Source organism: Tenrec ecaudatus, chromosome 16 (assembly GCF_050624435.1).
Source record: "Tenrec ecaudatus isolate mTenEca1 chromosome 16, mTenEca1.hap1, whole genome shotgun sequence".
Lineage (NCBI taxonomy): Eukaryota > Metazoa > Chordata > Mammalia > Afrosoricida > Tenrecidae > Tenrec > Tenrec ecaudatus.
In genome coordinates, this window is record NC_134545.1 from 51,988,564 (window position 1) to 52,013,819 (window position 25,256).

At 43.6% G+C, this 25,256-nt stretch overlaps 1 pseudogene; it reads left to right on the forward strand.

Moving 5' to 3' along the window:
* Positions 1–9,993: 9,993 nt before the first annotated feature.
* Positions 9,994–10,689, forward strand: LOC142428598 (zinc finger CCHC domain-containing protein 17 pseudogene; annotated as a pseudogene).
* The last annotated feature ends 14,567 nt before the right edge of the window (positions 10,690–25,256 follow it).

Below are 25,256 nucleotides of genomic sequence, written 5' to 3' on the forward strand. Positions count from 1 at the left end.
TAATTGGTCTACTAGAACAAGACACAACAAACAAGTCAACAGCTAAATTAGCAAGGGAATTTTGGGAAGCAAACCTCCCCAATTTAGTGAGCAAGAATCTGACACCCATATTGGAAGCAGAGAGGACACTAACTAGATTAAGCTCCAAGGCATATAATAATAGTCAAATGATCCAACTTCGAGGAAAAAGAGAAAATTTTTAAAGCAGCAAGAGAAAAAAAGTCTGTCACATATGGTGCTCAGGTAAGAATACATATGCTCAGATGTATCAGCAGAAACCACAAAGAGGAAGAGAGAGTGGAGGAACATCTTCTAAAAGCTGAAAGAATAAAACGCCTGCCTGAGAATCCTCCACCCTGCCAAATTATCTGTTAATATAGACAGCAAGGTAAGAGTCTTCCAGGACAAGGAAGAACTAAAAAAGAAAAAAAATATGCCATAAAACACCCAACCGTGTGGAAAATCATTGCTGACTCACTATGGTCAGACGACCAACATCCACCAAGTACAACCAGGAAACAGCCATATAGCCCAACTCCACCCAGAAGCCAACACACTGATAACAATTACCAATATAACATGGCCTCGGAGGGGAAAGAAGGCCAGAATGAAGCCCCTCACATAAACAGAGCCCAATGATATGGAGGCAGATCGGAAAACACCCAACATAAAAAGTACAAGATGACAGCAATGAATCCACAAATCATGTTAATATCTCTGAATGTCAACAGCCTCAATTCATCCATTAAAAGACAAAGGCTTACAGGCTAGAAAACTGGCTCAGAAAACATAACCCATCAATCTGTTGCCTGCAAGAGACACATTTTAAGCTTGCAGACAAAAATTGGCTAAGAATAAAAAGGCTGGCAGAAAATGTACCAGGCAAACGGCAACTTAAAAAAGCAGGGTTTGTATGGAAGAAACACACCAGCCTGCGTGATCACAAAGTGCCGAAGGGATCAGTTATCAGCTATCAAAAAAGAAAAAATAAATCATATCATTGTGTGCTCACCTCCCTGATACAAATGCTGAAGACAAATGGGTGCATAAGCAAATGTGGCAAAGAAAGCTGATGGTGCCTGGCTGTTAAAAGATATAGATAGCGTCTGGGGTCTTAAAGGCTTGAAGGTAAGCAAGAGGCCATCAAGCTCAGAAGTAACAAAGCCCACATGGAAGAAGCACACCAGCTTGTGCAATCACGAGGTGTCAAAGGGATCAGATATCAGGCATCATCAGAACAAAAAATCATATCATTGTGAATGAGTGGGGGAGTACGGAGAGGAGACCCAAAGCCCATGTGTAAGCTATTGGACATCCCCTTACAGAAGGGCCTCAGGGAGGAGATGAGCCAGTTAGGGTACGATGCAGCAATGATCAAACATACAACTTTCCTCTAGTTCCTAGATGCTTCCTCACCCACCCACCTTCACTATCATGATCCCAAGTGTACCTTACAAATCTAGCTAGACCAGAAGATGTACACTGGTACAGATAGGAACTGGAAACACAGGGAATCCAGGGCAAATGGACCCTTCAGGACCAGTGGTGTGAGTGGCGATACTGGAATGGTAGAGGGAGGGTGGTTTGGAAAGGGTGAACCGATGACAAGGATCTACATATAACCTCCTCCCTGGGGGACGGACAGAAACATGGGTGAAGGGAGACGTCAGACAGGGAAAGATATGACAAAATAATAGTTTATAAATTATCTAAGGTTCATGACGGAGGGTGGGGTGGGGAGGGAGGGGGAAAATGAGGAGCTGATGCCAGGGGCTTAGGTGGAGAGCAAATGTTTTGAGAATATGAGGGCAATGAATGTACAAATGCGCTTTACACAATTGCTGTATGTATGGATTGTGATAAGAGTAGTATGAGCCCCTAATAAAACGATTTTTTAATTGAAGATAAATATTTTGGTAAACTATTAACACCCAAAATAGTGCCCAGTTGCATTTTAAACATTACAGTCCAATAAAATATATTTTAAATATATAAAAAAGAAAGCAGGCATTGCGATCCTAATCACTGACAAAGTGACTTCAAGGTGCAAACCATAACAAGAGACAAGGAGGCGCACTATACAATGCTCAAAGAATCAGTAAACCAGGAACCAGTGAGCATAATAAATATATATGAACCTAATGGGAGACCCCTGAAATTCATCAAACTATTCAAAAGATGAAAAAAGCAATCACAGAATCAACAATCACAGTTGGTGACTTTAATACACTGCTTTCAGAGAAAGATCACTAGGAAAGAAGCTCAGCAAGGAGGCTATAGAGCTAACCACTACAATCAGGCAACTGGACCTGATAAGGTTTGTATAGAGCTTTCCATCCAAATGCAAAAGAATTTCACATTCTTTTGAAGTACACATGGTTCATTTTCGAAAATAGACCATATACTGGGGGTATAAGTCGAGTCTGAGTAAATTTAAACACATAGAGATTACTCAGATGTCTTTTTCAGATCACCACGCCAGAAAGCTGGGAATCAATAAAAGGACAACCAGAAAAACAAGGGCAAACAATTGGGGGATAAATAACAATCTTCTGTGACATGAAAGGGTATTGGCCCAGACTAGAAATGAGCTTGGGAAGTTTCTAGAAACTATTGAGAATGAGAATACAACTTATCAAAACCTATGGGCTACTGCACAAACAATTATTAGTTTGATAGCAATAAGTGAATATATAAAATATAGAGACTTATAACTGATAATGCTATCACAAAACTTCCAGCAACTAGAACAGAGCCAACAGAACAACCCTTCCAAAAAAAAAAGAAAAGAAATAATAAAAATCAGGGCAGAGTTAAATGAATGGGAAGACAAGAGAACAATAAAAAAAATCTCTACAGCAAAAAGCCGGTTCTTTAAAAAGATCAATAGAATTGACAGACCACTGGCAAGTCTAACCAATGAAAGGAAGAAGCAAACATCAATAGCCAAGATGTGGGATGAAACAGGAAATCACAACAGACCCCAACAAGATGAAAAGGATAATAAGAAAGTTCTATGAAAGCCTGTATTCTAATGAATTCAACAACGTGGAAGACATGGACCAATACTTGAAAAAGTAGTCCCTCTCTAGATTATTCCAGATAGAGTTCAAGAACCTCAACAGACCCATAACAAAAGAAGATATAAATATGGTTATCCAGAAAATATCAATGAAAAAAGAACTCGATCCAGATGGCTTCACAGGAGAATTCTACCAAGAATTCAGGGAAGAGCTGATATGGATCCTCCACAAATTATTCCAGAACATAGAAAAGGATGTCAAACTCCCAAACTCATTCAACAAAGCCAGTATAACTTTGATACCCAAACAGGGCAAGGATCCCACAGAGATAGAGAACTACATACTGATATCTTTAATGAGCATAGATGCAACGATTCTTAACAAAATATTGGCAAATAGAATACAAAAGTATATAAAACATATCATCCAGGTAGGATTCATCCATCTGAAAATCTGTTAATATTATACACCAAATTGATAAGAAAAAGTATAAGTCACATGATAACATCGATAGATACAGAAGCATTTGACAACATCCAATATCCATTCCTAATTAAGACTCTCAAGAAGATAGGAATAGAAGGGAAATTCCTCAAGTTAATACAAGCTATTTACAAAAAGCCAACAGCCAACATCACAGTCAATGGAGAAAAGATAAAAACAACCGCACTGAAATGGACCATACAAGGATGCCCCTTGTCCCTACTTCTATTTAACATAGTACTGGAAGTCCTAGCTAACAACATAAGACAGTGGAAGGACATTAAAGGTATCCAACTGGGAGATGAGGAGGTGAAACTATCACTATTTTCAGATGACATGGTTCTATATTTTGAAAATCTCAAAAGCTCCACAACAGGAATACTGGCAGCAATAGAGGAATAAGGAAGAGTGGCAGGATATAAGATCAACAAACAGAAATCTATTGGTTTGCTATATACATTGGACAAGACCATGGAAGAGGAGATCAAGAAGGTCATACCCTTCACAATACCAAGAATAAATAGAAATATCTAGGGATATTTTGACCGCCCCCCCAAAAAAACAAAAGACTTATACAAGGAAAGCCACAGGACCCTACTACAAGAAATCAAAAGCGACTTCCACAAATGGAAGAATATCCCATGCTTATGGATCAGACAGAAGACAATATAGTAAGGTTTTAATCTTATGCAAGGCACTATATAAGTTTAATGCTATCCTGATTCAAATGACAACAACTTTTCAAAGAATTGGAAAAGCTGACCACCAGTTTCATAAAGAGAAGGAAGAAACCCAGAATTAGCATAGAACTCTTCAAGAAGGACAAAGCCAGAGGGCTCATGTTACCTGACGTTAACACTTACTACACAGCCACAGTGATCAAAAGAACAGAATAGCCAGAAATAAAACCAACAGCACATAGACAACTGATCTTCAACAAGGGTCCAAAAAGCATCAAGTGGGAAGCCGATGCCCCTTTAACAAGTGGTGCAGGAAGCAATGGATATCCACCTGTAGAAAAATGAAACAAGATATGTACCTCCCCCCAAGCACAAGAACAAACTCAAGGTGAATCATAGACCTAGAAGTAAATCCCCAAATTATCAGGACCATCAATGAAGGAATTGGGACAAACCTAAGAACTTTGGCTCAGGGAATACATAGGCTAACTGCAATAGGGAAGGGTACACATACAAGTGAACCTGAAATTGACAAGTGGGACATACTCAGGATAAAACACCTGTGTGCATTGAAAGACTTCACCAAGAGGGTAACAAGAGAACCCACCGACTGGGAGAGGATTTTTAGCAATGACACAATAGACAAAGGGCTTATTACTAAAAGCTACAATACCCTCCAAACCTGGAAAATGAAGATAACAGTTAACCCCCTGAGGAATTCGGCAAAAGATAGACGTTTCACAAGGGAGGAGACCCAAATGGCCAATAAACATATGAGAAAATGTTACCATTCATTAACCATCAGAGAAATGCAAATTAAAAATGAGGTATCATCTAACACCCTAGAAAATAGCCCAAATCTGAAAATCAGAGAGCAACAAATATTGGAAGGGATGTGGTGAGATAGGAACTCTCCTCCACTGCTGGTGGTCTTGTAGATACATACAGTCTCTGTGCAAAGGAATCTGGCAATATTTAAAGCAAATGGAAATTGAGCTACCATATGACCCAGCTATCCTTCTACTGGGCATCTACCCAGAGGAATTAAGAAATAAACCACAACTAGTCATCTGCACTCCAATGTTTATTGTGGCACAATTCACAATTGCAAAGAATTGGAAACAACTTAAATTTCCATCGATAGACAAGTGGATTAGTAAATTCTGGCACACACACGCAATGGAGTACTATGCAACACTAAAAAGCACTGATGATCGCATAAAACATGTCATTTCATGGGAAGAGTTGGAGGAAATTTTGCTAAATGAAGTTAGGCAATCACAAAAGAACAATTACAACATGAGCCCCCTGAGGTAAGTGTAATCAGCAGCACAGTAGGTATAGAAGAAAAACTGCGGGGAGAATGAGGTAGGGGAACAACTAGGAAATTAAAATCATCAACAACGAGGACGAAGAGATCCTGAGGGGTGAGGCGCGGGGGTGGGGTGGGGGTGGGGAGTAACAGCAATCTAGCGGAGAGGAATTACTGAGGCGGAAGTAGGGCGAGAGTGATGGTGGGGCAGGAGGAAGCTAAAAGGAAACAGAGGAATGATCTAGGAAGCAAAGATGAATAGAAGTATAAGCCCAAGTGTGTGCATGTTAATACATTAATTCATAACAATAGCGGTATTGGCCCATGTACACATATTTATATGGCAATTCACTGAGGTTGTGGATGGACTTCAGGCCTCTGCTCATTTCCTCCCTCAATGAAAGAACTCTTTGTTCTAACAACCCGGCTTTCTGTGATGCTCACCCTCCCAGCACAATTGCTGAAGACAAAATGGGTGCATAAACAAAGGTGGTAAAGAAAGCAGATGGTGTCTGGCTATCAAATTATATAGTGTATGGGGTCTAAAAGGCTTGAAGTTAAACTAACGGCCATCTAGCAGAGAAGCAACAAGTCCACATGGAAGAAGAACACCAGCCTGTGAGATCATGAGGTGTCACCGGGTAACAGGCATCAGAAGACCCAAAACAATCAAACAAACAAAAAAAAAACCATATTGTTGAGAATAATAGGGGTTGGAGCCGAGACCCAAAGCCCATCTGTAGACAATGGTATCTCGTCTCACAGAGGGGTCACAGGGAAGGGATTAGTCAATCAGGGTGCAGTAAAGCACTGATGAAACACACACTACTCCTCTGGTTCCTTGACGTTTCCTCACTCTCCACTATCATGACCCCAGTACTGCCTTTTTACTGCAGGCTCCAACGGAGCATGTGCACAGGTACAGATCAGACATAAGAGCTCACCACACATGGAATCCAGGAACAGGAATGGGAGTAGCAATACTAAGAGAGTAGGGGGAAGGTGGTGAGAGGAGGGGAGGAAAGGGGAACCAATCCTGATGATCGACACAGGGGGACAAACAACAGAAACCCTATGGGAAGAGAGACAGTGGTTGGTGTAAGATATGAACATAATAATAATTTATAATTTATCAAGGGACCATGAGGGTGGGAGGGTGGAGGAGGGAGGGAGAAAACAAGAAGAGCTGACATCAAGGGCTCAATAGAAAGTATATGTCTAGAAAATAATGATGGCAACGTATGTACAAATGTGCTTGATACAATTGAATATGGATTGTTCTAAGAGCTGTAAGAGCCCTCAATAAAATGATTTTAAAAAACAACAACAAAAAAAAAACAGCTGGGAGAAAAATAAAAGACAGACAAATAAATAAAAGAGCTAGGGCAATTAATATCACAACCAGACAAAGACAATACTAGGAAGGAAAATTACAGGCCAGTATCTTTCATGAACATAGATGCAAACACCAGCAAAATATTAGCAAGTCAAACCAAATTCTATAAAAAGGAGTTATACACCTTAACCAAGAGAGGTTCATCTCAGGTATGCAAGGTGGTCAACATTTGCAAATCAGTGGATGTAATCTATCGAATCAACAGTCCATGTGCACTATGATCATATCAGTAGACACAGAAAAAGCATTTTGATGGAATCCAACAACCCATTCATGATAAAAATACCAGGGAATGAGAACTTCCTCAATTTAATAAAGAATATCTACAAAGCCCCTCAAACCCTGTGGTTGTTAGGTGCCATTGAACCAGCTGAGCCAGAAGAATCACAAACTGCCCCAGCCCAGGCCCTTCTCACAATCCATTGGAGCCCGCTGCCGCAGCCATGGTGTCAGCGTGTCTCCCCGAGGCTTCTCCCCACCAGCCCTCTTCTTTACCAAGCATGCCCCTCCCACGGACTGGTCCCTTCGGATAACGTGTCCAAAATAGGTAAGAAGCAGTCTTGCCATTCTGTCTTCTAAGGAGCATTCTGGCTGTGCTTCCTGTAAGGCAGAGCTGTTCATTTTAGCACTCCAGCCCCTATCCACTGCCAGTGAACTGCCCCTTTGGGTTTCTGAGACTGTGAATCTGTCCAAGAGCAAAGATCCCAATCCTACTAAGCGTGATGTTAACGCCTGCACCACCAGGGGCCACCGGCAGCGCGTGGTACTCTCCATGCCTCAGCCCATCAAATACTGTCATTCGTCCGTGCCCTCCCTTGTTCATTGTCCTGCTTCCACGTGCACACGAGGCCATTCAAGACTTCATGGCTTGAGTCAGGCACCGCGAATCTTTAAAATGAGAGAGGTCTTGTGAAGCAGGAGACTAGTCCGGTGTCATAGGGCCCTGGTGGTGCAGTGGGTCACTTGCGGGGTGGCTAACTGAGAGGCCAGCAATTTGAACCCACCGGCTGCTGCTCCAGAGGAAGAGGAGGCTTTCAGAAAGCCACAGGGGCAGTTCTCCTGGACACTCTCTGCCCGCAGTCAAGGCCATCGGCTGCAGGCGTGATGTCCCTCATTCCGCGTCCTCTTCTTGATGCAGCTTGAATTTCTGACCATCCCCTGTTGACGTAGTGAAGCACACATTTTTTAATTATCTCACACAATATTCTACTTGCATGCGATAGTAGTGATACTGGTTGAAGCCAACACAAAATCTGCAAATTAACAAAACACGACAATGTCTTGGGGCAAGAGAACACTTCAAATCACACACACACACACAGACAAGATGCCTCAAGAAACCAAATGATAGGGCCAGAATATCTTCCAGGGGAAGCAATTCAATTGGAACTATCTGATAAGGAATTCAAAAGAATTCTAGAAGGATGCGGAAAAGAGAAAGAGAGTGGCTACTAACTCGCACACAAGGTATGTTTAAATATGTTTCTGCAATCCGTGAGGCTGCAGGCCAAGACGCTTTGTCAGCCTCATTAGGGCTTCTCCAAGTGGTGGGGGGGATGTATGTGCGGGAAACTTTTTTTTTCCGCCATGGGAAACACTTCTATCTTGAGGTCAGGGTTGATAATGATCAACTTTTTCACAAAACTCAAGTGAGTGTCTTCCCATGTTAGTGAAGCTTTGCAAGTAGTTTACACGAATGCTGCCCCACAGAAAACAATGACTTTTTAGACAGACCAAGAGAACCAGGAAGACCTCAAAGATGACCCAAGAGAGAAAGTGCTCTTAAGGTCGTTGAAGGAAGAAACTGTGGACTAAGTGTAGCAGCTGAAGGAAGACCATTGATGTGGTAGCTTCTGAAGATGGAATCTCCATGGTAGAACACTTTCCCTTTTACATGTACATCTTCGCTTCAGCGACATTTTAACCAAAAGGCATTGCACAAAGATCAGCTAGTTCAAAGAGACGAGCTTTTTTCCATTAGTCTTTTATGCAAGTTTAATGCTAAAGAAGATGCATTTTTGAAATTTGTTTTGGTTTTTTATTTTGGGGATGGGTCTTGGATTTACCAATGTAATCTAGACAGCAAGGTCCCATCAAACAGTCGTTCTCAAGGGGATCTACTGGGCCAGTTAAGTTCGAGGCAGAAAGGATAAGCTCAGACATGACTATATCTTGGAATTCCAAAGGAATACTTTTCATAGATTTTTTTTCAAAAGCTGCAGGACAATCACAGAAGTGTATGATGAAAAACTCTTCAGAAAATTGAAAAGTACATTGGTGAGAAAAAAACACCAGAAGAGTTGCAACAAGGAATTTTCCCCATCATAACAATGCACGCCAGCAATGGCTGTTCTGTGAGAATGTCATTGGAAAACCTTGCTCTCTCTACCCTGCAGTCCTGATCTTGCCCCTTCAGGCTTCTTTTTGTTGCCAAGCTCTAGGGAGATATGAAAGGAACACAATGTGAGTCCCCCGAGGATGCTGCCATTTCCAATTTAACATCGTGTGAATTGAAGAATGTTGAATTCTCTGGGGAAGGGCCAGCAAGATAGAAACACTTCCCCAAGAAGTGTTTAGACTTACATGCAGGGTAAGTTGAGGAACAATACCTCCACCTTTTGATATGTTTGCTTATTAAAGGGTTATATAATTTTGTAACAGTACTTTTGTTTATAACTTGTTCTCATGCTTATTTACTTTCAATAGGTTGAAAGTTAGTGAAAAGCACAAAGTTAAGAAAAACACAGACAAAATCCAGAAGAATCCTTTTTAAAAAAAGAGCAGGTTGATGAAATAAATGAAAAATCAGAAACCACATATAGAAATAGATATCCAAAAGATTAATACTAAAACTTCAGAAATAGATAAAGCATTGAATGAACAAAGGAGTAAGAGTGAATTGATGGAAGACCAACTAGTGAGATTGGAGGCAAGTAGAGTCATACTACTCCATGATTAGAGGCATGATTTCTAAAAGGACAAAGGAAGAAGAAAGCCTGAGGCGTGACCTGGAGCAAACCCTGGGACACGTGACAGTTTAGCAAAAGAGACACTGAGGAGCCGTAGAACAGTGAGAATGAATTCAGGAAAGCCGAGACCATGCAGAACTTGCCTGCTCTCTACACGACTTTCCAAAGCGAGCTTGCTATGGTGACAGACTATGGAACCTTTATCAAAATCTCAGGCTGTCGGACACCAAGTCTTGTCCATCGAACTCACATGTCATCTTGTCGGATAGATAAGCTCTCAGAGATAGCAGATGATGGAGACAAAGTGTGGGTGAAGCTTATTGGCTGAGAGATGAACAATGATAGGATAAAAGTATCTCTCTCCATGAAAGTTGTCAACCAAGGGACCGGGAAAGACCTGGATTCCAACAAGGTTATTATTGAGCAAGAAGAGAGACGCAGACGGTCCTTCTAGGATCACACCGGGCTAAAGATCACCCTGGAGGCGGTCCTGAACACCACCTGCAGGAAGTGTGGGTGTAGAGGCCACTTTGCAAAGGATCGTTTCATGCAGCCAGGCGGGACCAAGCACTCTGATATCCGAAGAGGAAGAGGAGAAGAGGAGGCAAAGTCAGCAGAGTTGGAGAAACCTGACCCCGAGAAGAATTCTTCTAGAAAAAGAAAGAAGGAAAAGAAAGACTGAGACAGGAAGTCATCTGACTCGGACAGCTCCGACTCCGACAGTGATGCCAGCAAAAAGGCGAGGAGGAAGAGGAGGAGGAGGAGGAGGAGGAGGAGCACCAGGAGTGCTAGTGGAAAGAGCAGAGAGGGCTGGGTGAGAGCATAAAGAATTAGTATCCTTAGACCTGAAAAGCCTCCAGTCGTGAGAATAAGGCCACCCACCCCATTTACTTCTCTCCCATGAGAGGCGGTTTCCCCTCAAGCAGCAGGCAGGGGTTAGGAGTTTGATGTTAAGAGCAGCTGCCTGATTGAGTTGTTTCTGGTACTCTTTGCAAGCGACCTCTGCATTCTACCCATGCAGGCAGGCAGCCTCTTTCAGCAGGAGAGCCCGGTGCCCTCTCCAGCTGCCACTGCCACATTTGCATTCCTGTCCAGCCCAAGCTTGAGCCGCAGCTCTAGCCGTGCCACCTCGCCAGCCATGGCCACCACCAGAAAAAGACCATTTGCAGTGACTGAGTTTGTGTGTGACATCCCTCCAGACGGCTGAACCAGCCAGCTCCAGCCAAGATCGTTGTTCTACTTTGTACTCACTACTGGGTGTGTTAATCCATTCCCTTTCCTGGCATTTGATGGGAAAAAAGAAGAAAGCTTGAGAATTAGATGAGACATTATCAAAAGGAATTACTTATGTGTGATTGGAATTCAAGATCAGAAAGAGATTTTAAAAATCCAGAAAATTGCCAAAGATTTGTTGAAAGAAAACTACCATAGCATGAAAGAAGCTATGGTATGTATTGACCAAGTTCAGCGAACCCCAAATAAGATCGAGTTCAAAAGGAAATCAGTAAGCCATATAATAATCAAGATTTTTTAAACATAGAAAATCCCAAAAGTACCTTGAGAAAAACAAAAATTGCCTAGGAGAAGCAATAAGACTAAGCTCTGCTTTTTAGAGTAGAAATCATGTTGATAAAGGGACAATGAGATGAGATATATAAAATCCTGAAAGAAAGAAAAAGGTTAGCCAAGAATGAATGTGATGGTGAAATTAGAACATTTCCAGGTACCCCCAAATTAAGGGAATTTGTAAAAACTGGGCCAACCTTACAAGAAAGGATAAAAGACATCCTTCAGACAAGAGAGCCAAACAATGACTGACAATAATTGAAGATTAAGACACAACGACATGTACCTAAATATCAACCCAGCTATAGAAGTATAAAAAATCAAATAAACATGCAAGATTGGAAACAGGGAGCCAGAGATTTCATTTACAAATGGAAAATTATAACTATAAAGCAAAAAATGGCAGTGAATGTTGTACTTATAGAACTTCCAAATGGAGAGAAAGTCAAGATGAAGTCAAACAGAACAGACTTTTAAATTTGGGAAGATAATGATAAATTACAGGGTAACTTTCAAAAAATTTAGAAACCTCACCAAAAGGAAAAAAAATCACTGAAATCTCAGTAAATAACCGGAGAAATAATCAGAAAACCCATAAATAAAAAGAAGTCAGCACAGATAAAAATATATTGAACAAAGAGATAGTCAACATCCCCTCCCCAACACACACAACCGAGTGAAATGATAGTGGTAAATTCATACCTATAGATGATTACACTGAACAGAAGTGGGTGAAATGTGCCAGTCGAGATAGGCAGCAGTAGGATGGATAAGATGGTGTCTATCAGACACACACCATAGGCACAAAACCAAAAGTAAGCTAATAGCTAAAGAATGGAAATTATATATCAAGCAAACGGCAACCAGAATAAAGCAGAAGTAACAATATTAATTTCTGATAAAATAGACTTATGGACAAAAACCAGCAAAAGAGACCAGGAAGGGCATTATATAGCCAATTAAACAAGAGGCTATAACAAGATTAAATAGCTACACACGCAAGGAAAGAACCTCCCAATACATAAAGCGACCTTTAACAAAATTATAACGAACTAGGCAGCTCCACAATAATACTGTGGGACACTGCTACATCACATTCAAAGCCAGAGCCACTAGACAGAAAACAAAGATACAGAAGATTTTAAACAATACAATCCACAAACTAGATCTCACAGACAGAAACTGAATCCTCAGAAAGAAAAGCACAATACACTGTCTTTTTCACTCCACACAAAACATTCTTCCAAATAAACTGTAGGTAAGGCCACAATGGAAACCTCAATAAAGTTATAAATATCAAAATGCTATAAAGTATCTTCTCATCTATAACATTAGAAATCAACTACAGAAAAATCAAGGGGAAAAAATCAAATCCATGTAATATAAGAGATTAAAAAACGCAAGCCCCATTGAATAAACTGGGCCCTACCTTAAAACTACCTCTACCCTTGGTAGGCTTAGGACTGAAATGCCCTGACGGGAGAGGATGCATGGGGTGGCCACCCCAAGACTAGGGAAATGGCAGTCATTGGACCTTAGGTGGAACCCCTTGTTAGTGGGTGTCCAATGAAAGGAGACCCAGACCCACCCTATATTTGCTGCCTCAATGCTGCTCCTGCATTAATATGACAGGGTTTGGTCAGAGAGGCAACGGTCTTTGCCGGTAAGAGATGATGGAGGGAAATGTCCCCTAGCACCAATCCCTGCTCGATCAATTAAGACATCAATTTGCAGAGAGCAACAGCTCAGGAGTGCAGCTCACAGTTGGACGATAGGGGCATAAACTCCTCATAGCAACAGCACCTTAAATTCAGGTCACCGGGCACGTTATTGATGCTATCGATACAATTATCCTATATTCCAGGGCGATGATTGACGATGCTCATGTTTTTTGTTTCTCCTATTGCTTTTTTCAGGAGAGGGGGTAGGCTTTTTTGGTTTTCGTTTTAGATTTTTGTTGTTGCTCTTGTTTCTGGTTTTGTTTTTGTCATAATATGACTGCCAAAGTAAACCAGAGTAGTTCATAACCAAGGGACAAGGAGATGGATTTGGGCTCCCCTGTAATTCTAGCCCCAGTACAAGAAGAGTTAGCTCTTATACCATGGCCCTCCTCTGACACTCACCTTCACTAAGAGGTCACTGAAGATAAGGTGCCACAGCACGTGTAGTGAAGAAAGCAGATGGTGTCCCTCTATCAACTGAAATGGTGTCTGGGGTCTTAAGGGCTTGTCTTCAAACAAGCAGCCAGCAAACCATTAAGTGGGGTGTCAATTAAGTCCACACAGAAGCTCACCAGCCTGTGTGAGTCAAAGATGACAATAAAAAATTCAAACAAGTTGAACATAAAAGTATGAGAGCTTGAATCATGAACATCCAATTTGTAGAAGGCTATGGTGAATGGTGGGAACACAAAATCCATCTGCAGAGTGTCTGATTGGATTGGGCCTCTGGCAGAACCTCTCTAGTCACAGGTGGGGGACTCGAATAGCTTCACTATTAGACAGAGATTATTATAAACTTGATTATAGTAGTCTCATGGTACAACATGATACTTGGTCAGGTGACCTCTTTCTTGACCCAACCTGAATTTTTTCTATGCTCAAATATTTCTCAATTGTTCCAATACAGAAATTTCTTCTCTGACTTTTAAAATATTGTTGGTGGTTTTCTTCTTTTTTACTCTTTATTTTTATCTTTATAGTATTATTATTGTTTTCTTGTTTCTGTTTTGTTTTTTATTGTTTCTGTTAGGTCTCCTTGTTTAGGAAGCACAGGAGTGAATACATAGAGACAACAGATGTGGTGGTTTATTGGGAAGTGGGGAAAATGGGAGTTAAGGGGGGAGGGGGAGAGGAATTGGGGAGCAATCAGTGGATGCGGAACAGGGGAGGGAGCATTAGAGCTGATTGTGATGATGCATATACAGTTCTTTTAAGAAGCAATTTAACTATGGAAGTGTATAGTATGTGAATATTATATCAGGAAAACTACTCAATGAAGAAAAGAAGAAGCCAAACGACCTATGGGTAGCATAGGTGAAGGAAGAAGAGTTTTTGCTTGGGGACATTGAGTTCATTTTAATGGTGGGGAACAGTTTGGAGAGGGATATCAATAGTGGTTGTAAACATAAAGAGTATAATCAATGGCACTGAATTATGCATGTAGCAGTTGTTGAAATAGTGAATGTTTTGTTGTGTATATTTTTGCCAAAATTGAAAAAACCATTTACATGAATAACAATGAGTACTGGGAAAAATATAATGTTCTAAAATTGATTATGGTAAAAATTGTACAACTCTTCTTGGTATGGTTGAATTACTGAATTGTATGGTACGTGGATAAAATGGCAATCAAACGGTTTAAAAAAATAAAAACTGTAATAAGTGCGTTGAATCAAATGATATAAAAACACAACACATCAATATAATAGGAGCACAGTGAAAAGTCCACAGAAGACAATTTATAGCAATAAATGCCCCATTAGAAAAAAAAATAAGAGCCACAATCAACACCTCAACCCAACATCTCCAACAATTTTAGAAAAAAGAACAGCAAAAAAAAGCCTAAATTCATCAGAATTCAGGAAATAGTAAAGGTTTGAGTAGAAATAAAAGGAAACAGAAAGACAAAAGAAACAAGGCTAGAAGTTACTTTTTTGAATAGATTAATAATATCAACAAGTTACTGGCGAACTTGTTTGGAAAAGAAGATGTAAATAACACAAATGAGAAATGAAATAGGTGATGTCACAAGCTCACCTAAACTGAGAGGGACAATCACAGAATACTATCAAGAACTGTACGCCAACAAATCTGAAAACCTAGAAGAAATAAACAAATTTATAGAAACACTCCCTACAGGAGCTAACACAATGTGAGATAGAAAACGTGAGATTGAACAGACTCACCCCAAAAGAAGAAACTGACAAGGTCACTGAAAAAATAACTCTCAACAGTGCTGTTTAATGCTCACCCCCGTGAAGGGATTACTGAAGATATGGGTGCTATAGCAAAGTGTGGCAAAGAAACTAGATGGTGTCCGGCTATTAGAAAAAAACAATGTCTGGTGCCTTAATGTTTGTCTTCAAACAAGTAGTCACCTATGTTAGACCAGGTTGACTAGACACAAATCCAAGCATACTGATATAGGTGTAAGAGAGAGATTTATATCACAGAGCAACTGTATATTGAGAAAACATTCCATCCCAGTCCAGATCAAGTCCTTAAGTCCGATATTAGCCCATAAGTCCTATACTAGTCCATAAATACCTCTTTAGACTCACACAGCCATAGGCAATGTTGTAAAACATGGGAAGATCACAAGCTGGTGGGTGCAAAGTCTTGTGGATTCAATGACAGTGGAAGCATCTCAGGACTAACACGTCTCCAGGTGGCTCCCCCAACTCTCCGAGTGTGGCTTTTCAACAGGAAGGTGAAGCAGAGAGAGAGGCCATCCTCCAGTGAGCCATTTATCTCCATCGCATCTTCAAATGAGATAATCAAGCTTAGACCTGATTGACAGGCTAAACTCCACCCCTTCGTGTTTAATACCCTTAAATTGACACGAGATTATGTAACTAACACATCATCTAAGTGAGGTGTCAACTAAGTCCATGTGGAAGAAGCGCACCAACCTGTGTGATCCAAGGATTGTGAATAATAAAATCCAAGCCCACAGGAAGGAGTGTTCCCAGAGTCTAAATGGTGAACATAGCAGAAGGCAGTGGATGACCGTGGAAACCCCGATCCATTTGCTGGGTCCACACTTAGATTAAACCACCAGTGAATCCCTTCTGCCCAGTCCAAGGATGTGAATAGCTTGTTATCAGACAGAGAGCATTGTGAAGTAAATTATGGTAAATGTAGTTAGGTTAAAACCCAACAGCTTATCATTTGATTTCCCTTTGACCCATTTAAAATGTTTTTTAATATTTTCCACTTTTTTGATTGAGGTTTTTCTGTTTTACTTTGTTATTGTTGTTAGTTCTTTTGTTTGTTTGTTGTATTTTTTCTGTATAGGAAATCCATCATAGGTAAATCTGAAGAGAGTAATTGGATTAATAATTTCTTGGGGCTCTGAACCCAAGAAATTAATAATTGCTTCAGGAGGTGGGGAAAATGGGGAGCTAATGTTCCTCAGGTGACTATGGTAATGATTTTACAATTGTTCTTGATATAATTGAACTACTGAATTGTATGATGTGTGGGTTATACGGCAATAAACCTATTTATAAAATAATAAGGGAAAATAAATGGTTACAAAACAAACAAAACACTGAACCATAACAACAAAAAAAGTCCTGGCCTAGACTGCTTCACTTGTGAATATTAACAAACCTTCTGGGCAGAGCTGACAGTTCTACTCAAACTATTTCAGAACAGAGAAAAGGATAGAACCCACAACATTTATTCCATGAAGCAAGCACAACCTGGACAGTAAACCTGCAAAGACGTGCTCATTAGAAGACCAGTCTCCATGAACAAAACAATGCAGCAAAATCTTAGCCAATGGAATCCAACAGCATTTCTAAAAAATAATAGAACATGACCAATTAGAAGTCATTCCAAGTATGCAAGGACGGTTCAGCATTAGAAAAGCAATCAGTGTAACTCACCACATACATAAAATAATGTGTATATGTGTTAGTTAATGCAGAAAGAGTATTTAACAAAATCAAATATCCATTCAGTTTTTTCCTGACTTTATTTTTTTATTAACATTTTTTGAATTTTAAAATTTTAACCCCAAACCCATTCTTGACAAAAACACTCAGCAAAATACAGACACAAGGGACATTCCTCAACAATATTAAGGGCATATCCACAAAACCAACAGTCCAAATTAAAGACTGAAAACATTTTTTGTGAACCAGAACCAGACAAGGATACCCTTGATCACTATTCCAATTCAATAGTATATTGGAAGTTCTAGCCAAAGCAGTAAGGTGAGAAAAGGAAATAATATAAGTTATAGGGGTAGATATTTTCATATGCACAATCCTGCAGTAACTGTCACCTCTAAGTTCGTGCATGGATGGACACACATGTTGAATGGGTATGGAAGGGAGAGTGGGAATGTACCCATGAATATATAAAAGCTTTACAGGAATATTTGTATTCAGCTTTTGCTACAAATATATCCACAAATGTGGTGAAGCATACAGAGAGCAAAGTTATGAAAATTTCTTAGACATAGCCAAGCTTGAACTTTTCACTACCTGAACAGCAAAGTTCAAAAGAAAGGAAGAAATCTGCTCTTTGCTTGCTAGTCTAACTGAAAATTGGACTTAAAAAAACCCATGTTGTCCAAGAGTGAGTCATGCCTGCATGGTGTGTCGCCATGAACACAGAGGGGTGACGCTTCAGTCTAAACAACATTCTCGCTCAGACAACGTATAGCGCTATTGTTAGTGTGTTAAAACATTCGCCATTGTGCTTTTTAAAAGTGCTTTATTTGCATAATGCATGATATCTATGGCTCCAAAGAAAGAGATACCGGCAGTTAAGCTCAGAGGAAAACTGTCAGAACCACGATAGAATTAAAGAAAGAAGTCATTGCAAAATCTGAATCAGGTGGCCGCTTGTCTGATTTGGCGGCTGAATACAACACGGCTAGGTCAACATCAACATTTTTTTAAGTGTGAATAAAGCGGCTAATATGACAAAAGGGTGAAATTGTTAACCACACAACAAAAACCCAGACCATTGAAGAGATTGCAAAGCGACTGTTAATTCGGATAAATCAGAAAGCGCGATGGAGATAGCATCTTGGAGACAGCGATATTTGAGAAGGCTGAAAGTTTCCACGGTGATTTCACGGGGAATGTAGTGGGACCGAGTAGGGAGCAGCCCAGTGTTCAGAGCCAGGCGTGGCTGGTTTGAAAGATTCAACAGGAGAACAGGCATGCCCAGTGTAGTGAGGCACGGGGAAGGGGCGAGTGCAAATACAGCCAAAGCTCATCAATTCGTGGCTGAATTTGATGCAGGGGGTGGGGGGGTGGGAAGGGGGGCCTATGGGTTTTGTTTCCCAGTAAGTGTTTGTGCAACGAAACCAAACTTTTTTGGGGGAAATAATGCCCAATAAGACCTTCGTTACTAAAGAAGAAAAGGCATTACCAGGCCACAAGCTGATGAAAGACAGACTCACTCTGTTTTATGGGAACGAGGGGGGGTGGAGGGTTTTTAAGTGAGGCCCATGTTAGTGTCCCATTCAAAAATCCAAAACATACAACAAAACACAGTGAAAAATAAGTTAATTTTATTTACTGTTTTGTTACTTAGTGTCCCATACTGATTGTGTTTAGATGTTCTGGAGGATCTGTCCACACCCTAGGGCTGTTTACTTTGTGTTTTAGTCCTGGAAAAAATGAATTTATAAGTGTAACTTTTGGGCCTCAGAACCAATTCCTTAGTTTCCCATGACTTCTTAAGGGGAAAATATGTTCTGGCACTTTTTGGTGTTCAAACACAAATTTGGAACAAATTGTGTTCAACAACCAAAGTGTCACTGCATTTCCAAATATGATTGTGGCACGATGAGAGACCAGGTTGTGGGAACAGTACTATTGCTGTTATTAAAATAGATGTTACACATTCGCAGTGGGTGTCGTGGTGCTGGCTAGTCAAATTTAACTCATAATGACCCAACATGACAGTGTAGTGCTGTAGAACTGCCGCACGGGGTTTCCTACGGCGGCGTCTTTGTGGGAGCAGATTGCCAGATCTACAGAGCAAGTGAAGGCGTTCGAACTGCCGACCATCCCACTCACAGCTGAGCACCCAACCTTCGCTCCACCGGGACTTCTCACAATTACTCCATCACCACTTGAATACTTAAATAACAAACTCAATACCACTGGTTTCAGTCGTTTTCAGTCCTGTGTGTTGTGTGCAGTTAAAAACATTGCTCTGAGAAAGGATCCACAGGTTTCACATGATTGTCCAAGGGGCACATGGCACACGCCCACACACAGTTGAGAGTTCCTGATTTAAGGATGTAGGATATGGTCAGAATTGTATCTTTATCTTGTTCCTATTACAATATTCTATTACAATTAACAAACATATCGTATATATACATACATGCACAAACACACACATTGTCTTTTCTTCTTAAACTAGTTCTTGCATCATCAGCTATTTCTGGTCAAAACACTATGGAGAGAAATTATCCAGTGGGCTAGAAAATACAGCTAAAGATGCTTTAAGAGGAGTAGCTTGTGGGGTTCTCTGAGGGCAGTGTACCTTGTCGTGTGGTTGCTGGTCTTGCCTAGTAAATCTTAGGAAGACGTTAGCCCTCCATTTCCCCAGATGACTTAGGGGCTGGTTTTCCAGAGGGCAAGAAGATGGACGTCTGCCCTCTGTGGCGTTGCCTGTGGTACAAGGATTCTATGATGCTATCAATCAGTCAGGCCATTCTGACTAGATTGGTTGCTTAGATACCGTGGGTTCTCTTTTCCGTATGAGAGATCCGAGCTGGGAATAAAATAGGCAATCCTGTAGCTTGCCAACCACACGATGAGAGACCAGGTTGTGGGAACTTGGTGACAGTGGACCTGATTCTGGGCCAGAGGTTACCCTCTCTGTAGAGGAAGGACAGACAGCGGGAGAGGTCCTGAACTGAATCAAGGAAAGAGAGCCTGGGAGCTGGGGGCACGTTACTCACGGATGTGGAGGAAAGGTAACGTAACAAAGACAGTAAGGTTGGTGGTTAACTAAAACAAATCCTGCTAAGGTGAAATATTTCTAAAGAGGTATAACTGACAGGTAACTAGATTAAGGACAAAGGGGGGTGTCTCCCCCAACACCAGCAGAAATTGGCTGGCAGGGCCGCAATAATGGGGTTGCAGGGAAATCAGGCACACCAATTAGACACCTATGGGAAATCCTAACTGGGTGTGTACAGACCCAGACCACCTAAGGTGTGCCTAAACTCAGCTAAGAAGATCGTCCAGTACCCTCAGCCATGCCTCCCCAGGCAGCGGGGATAGGAGGGGTAAATGCCAGGCAGCGGGGATAGGAGGGGTAAATGCCAGGCAGCGGGGAAGGGAGGGGGTAAATGCCAGGCAGCGGGGATGGGAGGAGAGGGGTAAATGCCAGGCAGCGGGGATAGAAGGGGTAAATGCCAGGCAGCAGGGATAGGAGGGGGTAAATGCCAGGCACTGGGGATGGGAGGAGAGGGGTAAATGCCAGGCAGCGGGGATAGAAGGGGTAAATGCCAGGCAGCGGGGATAGGAGGGGTAAATGCCAGGCAGCGGGGATGGGAGGAGAGGGGTAAATGCCAGGCAGCGGGGATAGGAGGGGTAAATGCCAGGCAGTGGGGATGGGAGGAGAGGGGTAAATGCCAGGCAGCGGGGATAGGAGGGGTAAATGCCAGGCAGTGGGGATGGGAGGAGAGGGGTAAATGCCAGGCAGCGGGGATAGGAGGGGTAAATGCCAGGCAGCGGGGATGGGAGGAGAGGGGTAAATGCCAGGCTGGGGACAAGCCTCTCTCTGTTTGGGTGCTCTCTTGCAGGTTAGAGGGCACACATGCGCCCCTGTCCCCTCTCTGGGCTCCAACTTTCCTGCGTGCTCTCAACTCTGGGTTCTCTCCCTTGGCTGGGAACTCTGAGTTCGCATTCCTGGTCCAGGACACCTGCCGTGTGTTTTTTCTGTGCTCCCCTGAAGCGGCTGGAGGGGCTGTTTTCAGTTGCGAACTTTCCACGGGCCCCCACCACGCGGCCCTGCATGCTGTCCAGAGATAGTGTGTACTTTTGAGACTTGCATTTACAAACGTGCTTCCGCCCTGTGAATTCTTTCAGCACCGAGGAGCAAGAACCGAGGCAAAGTACCCGGAAACATATTTGGTGCCGTGACCCAGATAAAACCTGCAGATTCCACCTTTGAGGTAAGCAGGCTTGGAACAAAACCTTCTGTCCCTGGAGCCCGTGCGAATTTCTGCCTTTTTTTTTTTTCTTCCGGTGCATCCTTCGTTTCGGACTTCACCTCTGTCCGCTGAAGTCGAAGCTGGGGGCTCTGGCTGTGGGGTCAGACTTAACCTGCAAAGGCTTGCAGTTTGGAACCACCAGCCTCTGGGTGGGGGTGGGGAGATGGGGCTTTCTACTCCCAACCAGGCTGCAGACCCCACAGGGACCTTCGACCCTGCCCTTGGGAGTTGCTGCGAGGGCGACAGCGTGCAGTCTGCTTCGCCAGGGCCACACGTCCAAGTACACGTCGGTGACTGCGGCAAGAAGGCTGCAGGAACCCCCTCCTCCTCCGCCAGCCCCCATGCGTCTGTCTGTCCCTCTCCTTTGCCATTCCTGCTTCCATGCTTCCCGCGTGTTGCTGCCTTCCTTTGAACTTCTAACTGCCGCTCACGTGCTGGTTGAATCTGCCCTCCTCTCTGTAGGGCACCCACTGCTCCCCACCACTGCCCTCCTGCGTCCCCCGACGCTTCCACCATGTTGCAGGACCGCCGCACCTGGGGCCGTGGTTCTCACTGCCGAGACGATGGTGTCTCTGGCCCATCCACTGGCCCACGCACGTGGGCCCAGGGGAGGGACGGACTGGCGAGCCAGCCCCTTGCGGTCCCTGCTGGTTCGTCAGCCCAAGTCCGCTCTGGTTCCTTCCACTGGTCCTTTCCAGTTCCTTCGAGCGTCCCTCTTCCAGTTCATAGATCAGCCAGGTGTAAGTGTTAGGCAGCTTAGCCTAGGGAATTGGGAAGTCCATTTACGCATGCCCAGGAGAGCCAGCATAGGACAAAGCTGGATTTTCCCGCCAGTGGGCGCAGATGGGTGTTACACCTGGAGCAGCCCACCTGGGCCAGGTGATTGCAATTCAGCCAATGGGAGCGACCTGGGGTCATTCACCATACCTCCCCTGGGAACCCTTGAAAAGGCAGGGACCGGGAGAGGGGCTGGTCTGGTCGTCTTCGCGGGAGGAGAGAGATCCTTGCGTGACCTGGAGCAGTCTCTGCCAGGCCACATGGTCAAAGGAATCCTATGGGTAAAACCTGAAGCTTCTTTTAACTCTCATTAAATTCACTAGGATCACGAGCCCGGCTTTGGCGTGAATTTTCTCGTGTGGAGCCAAGGACCGAGGCTGAAATCTAGCCGGGAGAGAGAGACCTTGTTTTTTGAGTTCGGCTGTTTTGGTGTTTGGTCTTTGTCTTCCTGTATTGTTTCTTCTTTTGCCAAGCTTTGGCCAAAAGGAGTGTGGGAGTTCGGTCACTAAACAACTGCTAGTCCTGTCTTTTCCAAGACACTCCAGGGGCTTCCTGAGCACAGCTGTGCCTCCTGCTTCCACACCATGGATGGACACAGACACTGGGCTATTTACATGCTTGGTGCAATTCCATTGGCTTAATGAATGCCCAGCCAAGGAGTCCAATTTCCCTAGAGTTGGCTGCATTCAGATTGAGCCATTAGATAGGTGCCCCCCCCCCCCTTCCCTGTAGAAGGCCCTGGTGAGAGCACCCATTATCCAGTGGTCCCCTTGAAGGTCCTGAAGATGTCACTCATTACCCTAATGCCTGGTTTGCTGTCTTGAAAATGTGCTGGGCCTAGCTAGCCAACAGTTGGAGGCTAGGTCCCGACATTGCCAGGGATAGAAATGCCTGCCTGAGGCTCTCTGGTTCCAGAGGACTAGAGCGTCTGGTTAGAGACTCTGGGACGCCGCCTCTCTAACCTTTTGCTGTGTGTTTTCTAGATGGGCAACCAGGAGTTTGTTTCCAGGGGAACACTTCCTGCCTAATCAGTCTAGATTCTGCCCACAGACAGTAAAGAAGGAGAAACTAGTGTTCTTCTGCAACTTTGTCTGGCCCCAGTACATTCTAGGTGACAGGGAATCCTGGCCAAATATGCACGCTCCCCCTACTCGAGTCCAGCTAGGGCTTTCCTGCGAGGGGCTGGGAAAGTGGGCAGAGGTCCCCGATGTCCAGGCATCTTTCCTCTTGAGAAACAGCAAAGACTCGTGTTCCACATGTACCAAAGACCTACTCAAGGGCCTAGTGCCTGGGGCTGCCAGTCTCTCAGCCCCCTGCTATTGAACCTGTAGAAGCTGAGAAGGGGCCCCTTCAAAATTCTACTCTGGAGAACTTGGTCCTCAGATGATTCAGAAGCCTTTTGCCCGAATTGAACTCAAGCAGATTAAGAGCAACCTAGGGAGCTACTCAGACAATATGGCTTGGAAGGATGTCATGATAATTCTAGGACAGACTATGGCATCTTGTGAGAAAGAGCAAGTACTAAAGGAAGCTAAGAAATCTGCAGATGTTTCAGTATTGCTGAAAACTGCCTTTTACAATACAGACAGAGAGCAAGAGACTGAGGTTCAGGAAAAGAAATGAAAATATGCCAGGCTCGTGCAGGTACTAGCCGCCATTCTTAATCAATGCCCATCTGCTGCCCCCAGGTCCCAAAGCCCCCTGCACAGGGTACAAAAAGCGCTATGTGTCCGCATGGGGGCCACTGGGAAAGGCCCTAATAGAATAGGCCTCCACAAGGGCCATCGTTCTAAATAAACCACCACTGGCGGCGCTCTGTCCTGTGGGGACAACCCAAGAGGAGAGTGACTTGCTGGCAAGTGTGCAACTACTAAGTAGACTGAGGCAGTCCAGCTGGATGGCCCAGCAGCCAAGGATTGAGGTTCCTGGTCTGGAACCCTGGGTGTGCATGGATGTGGCAGGTAGGCCAGGACTTTTCCCCCTATTGGTGCTGTCTACTCTCTCATAGCCTCCTTCCTCGGGCCCCAAGCAGTAGCTTGACACTGAAGTACAGCTTATCGTCTCCAGGGTGCCTGGAGACCACAATCCTCAGGGCAAGAATTAACCAACACTTAACACTGCCCACCTTGTGCCTCCCTGGAGATCTAGTTCTTATAAAAACTTGGTAGGATGGGTCCCTCGATTCCCAGCTCTAGCCAGTCTGGAAAGATCCTTTCCTAGTAATTCTCTCTACCCCGACTGCCGTGAAAGGTGCAGGATAGAGTGCGTGGATCCCTCACTCTTGGGTAAAGCTGTGGATGTCGTTGGAACCGGATCCCACAGACTCAGCACGATCGGGACACATGTGAACCATTAGATGGCCTTATGAGGATATTTCGTCGGTATCTTGAGACAGAGAAGGCCTCTGCAGAAAACCTTACTTCAAACCCACAAGTCTTTAAGCTAGTAGATGCTGTGACCCAATCCCTGTGTTTAAAATAAGCTTGCAGGCTGTGCCTGTCAATCCGGTGTTAACAGTACCTCCTGAGATTTCCATTGAAACCTTCCAGGCTGAGATTAACCCACGCTTCATGGGCATTGCCATCCCATAGCTTGTGCCATAGTCTTACCTACACTGTTCACCCGCTTTGTCCCCTCCAGAAGTCATCAGGTAACTAATGACATGAGCAAGTTTGCCATCCCCAGGACGACAAATGTCGGGATCCCCTTACCCCAGCCACCATGGGCCCCTAAGTGGATGACAACCCCTCCCAAGAGATCAGGAAGGAGGTGGACCTAAAGGCCAGTTCGTGTCCATTTGTCAGCAGGCCGTCTCTGCCCAGTATCCCCAATGATTTGGTCCTCACTCCTTCAGTGGGGAATGACAGACAGCCAGATTAGGGACAAAGGTGGGTTGTCTCCACCGTATGTCTGCAATAGCAGGAATCAGCGGGCAGGGCCAGCCATGTACAGACTCAGGCCACCTAGGCCCAGGTGGGAGGCCTACCTGGGCCCACAGATGAGGCATCAGCTACATGACATCACACAGGTGTGCCTAAACTCAGCCAATAAGATCGGCCAATACCCTCAACCACACTCCCCAGCCAGCGGGGATAGGAGGGGGCAAATGCCAGGCTGAGGACAAGT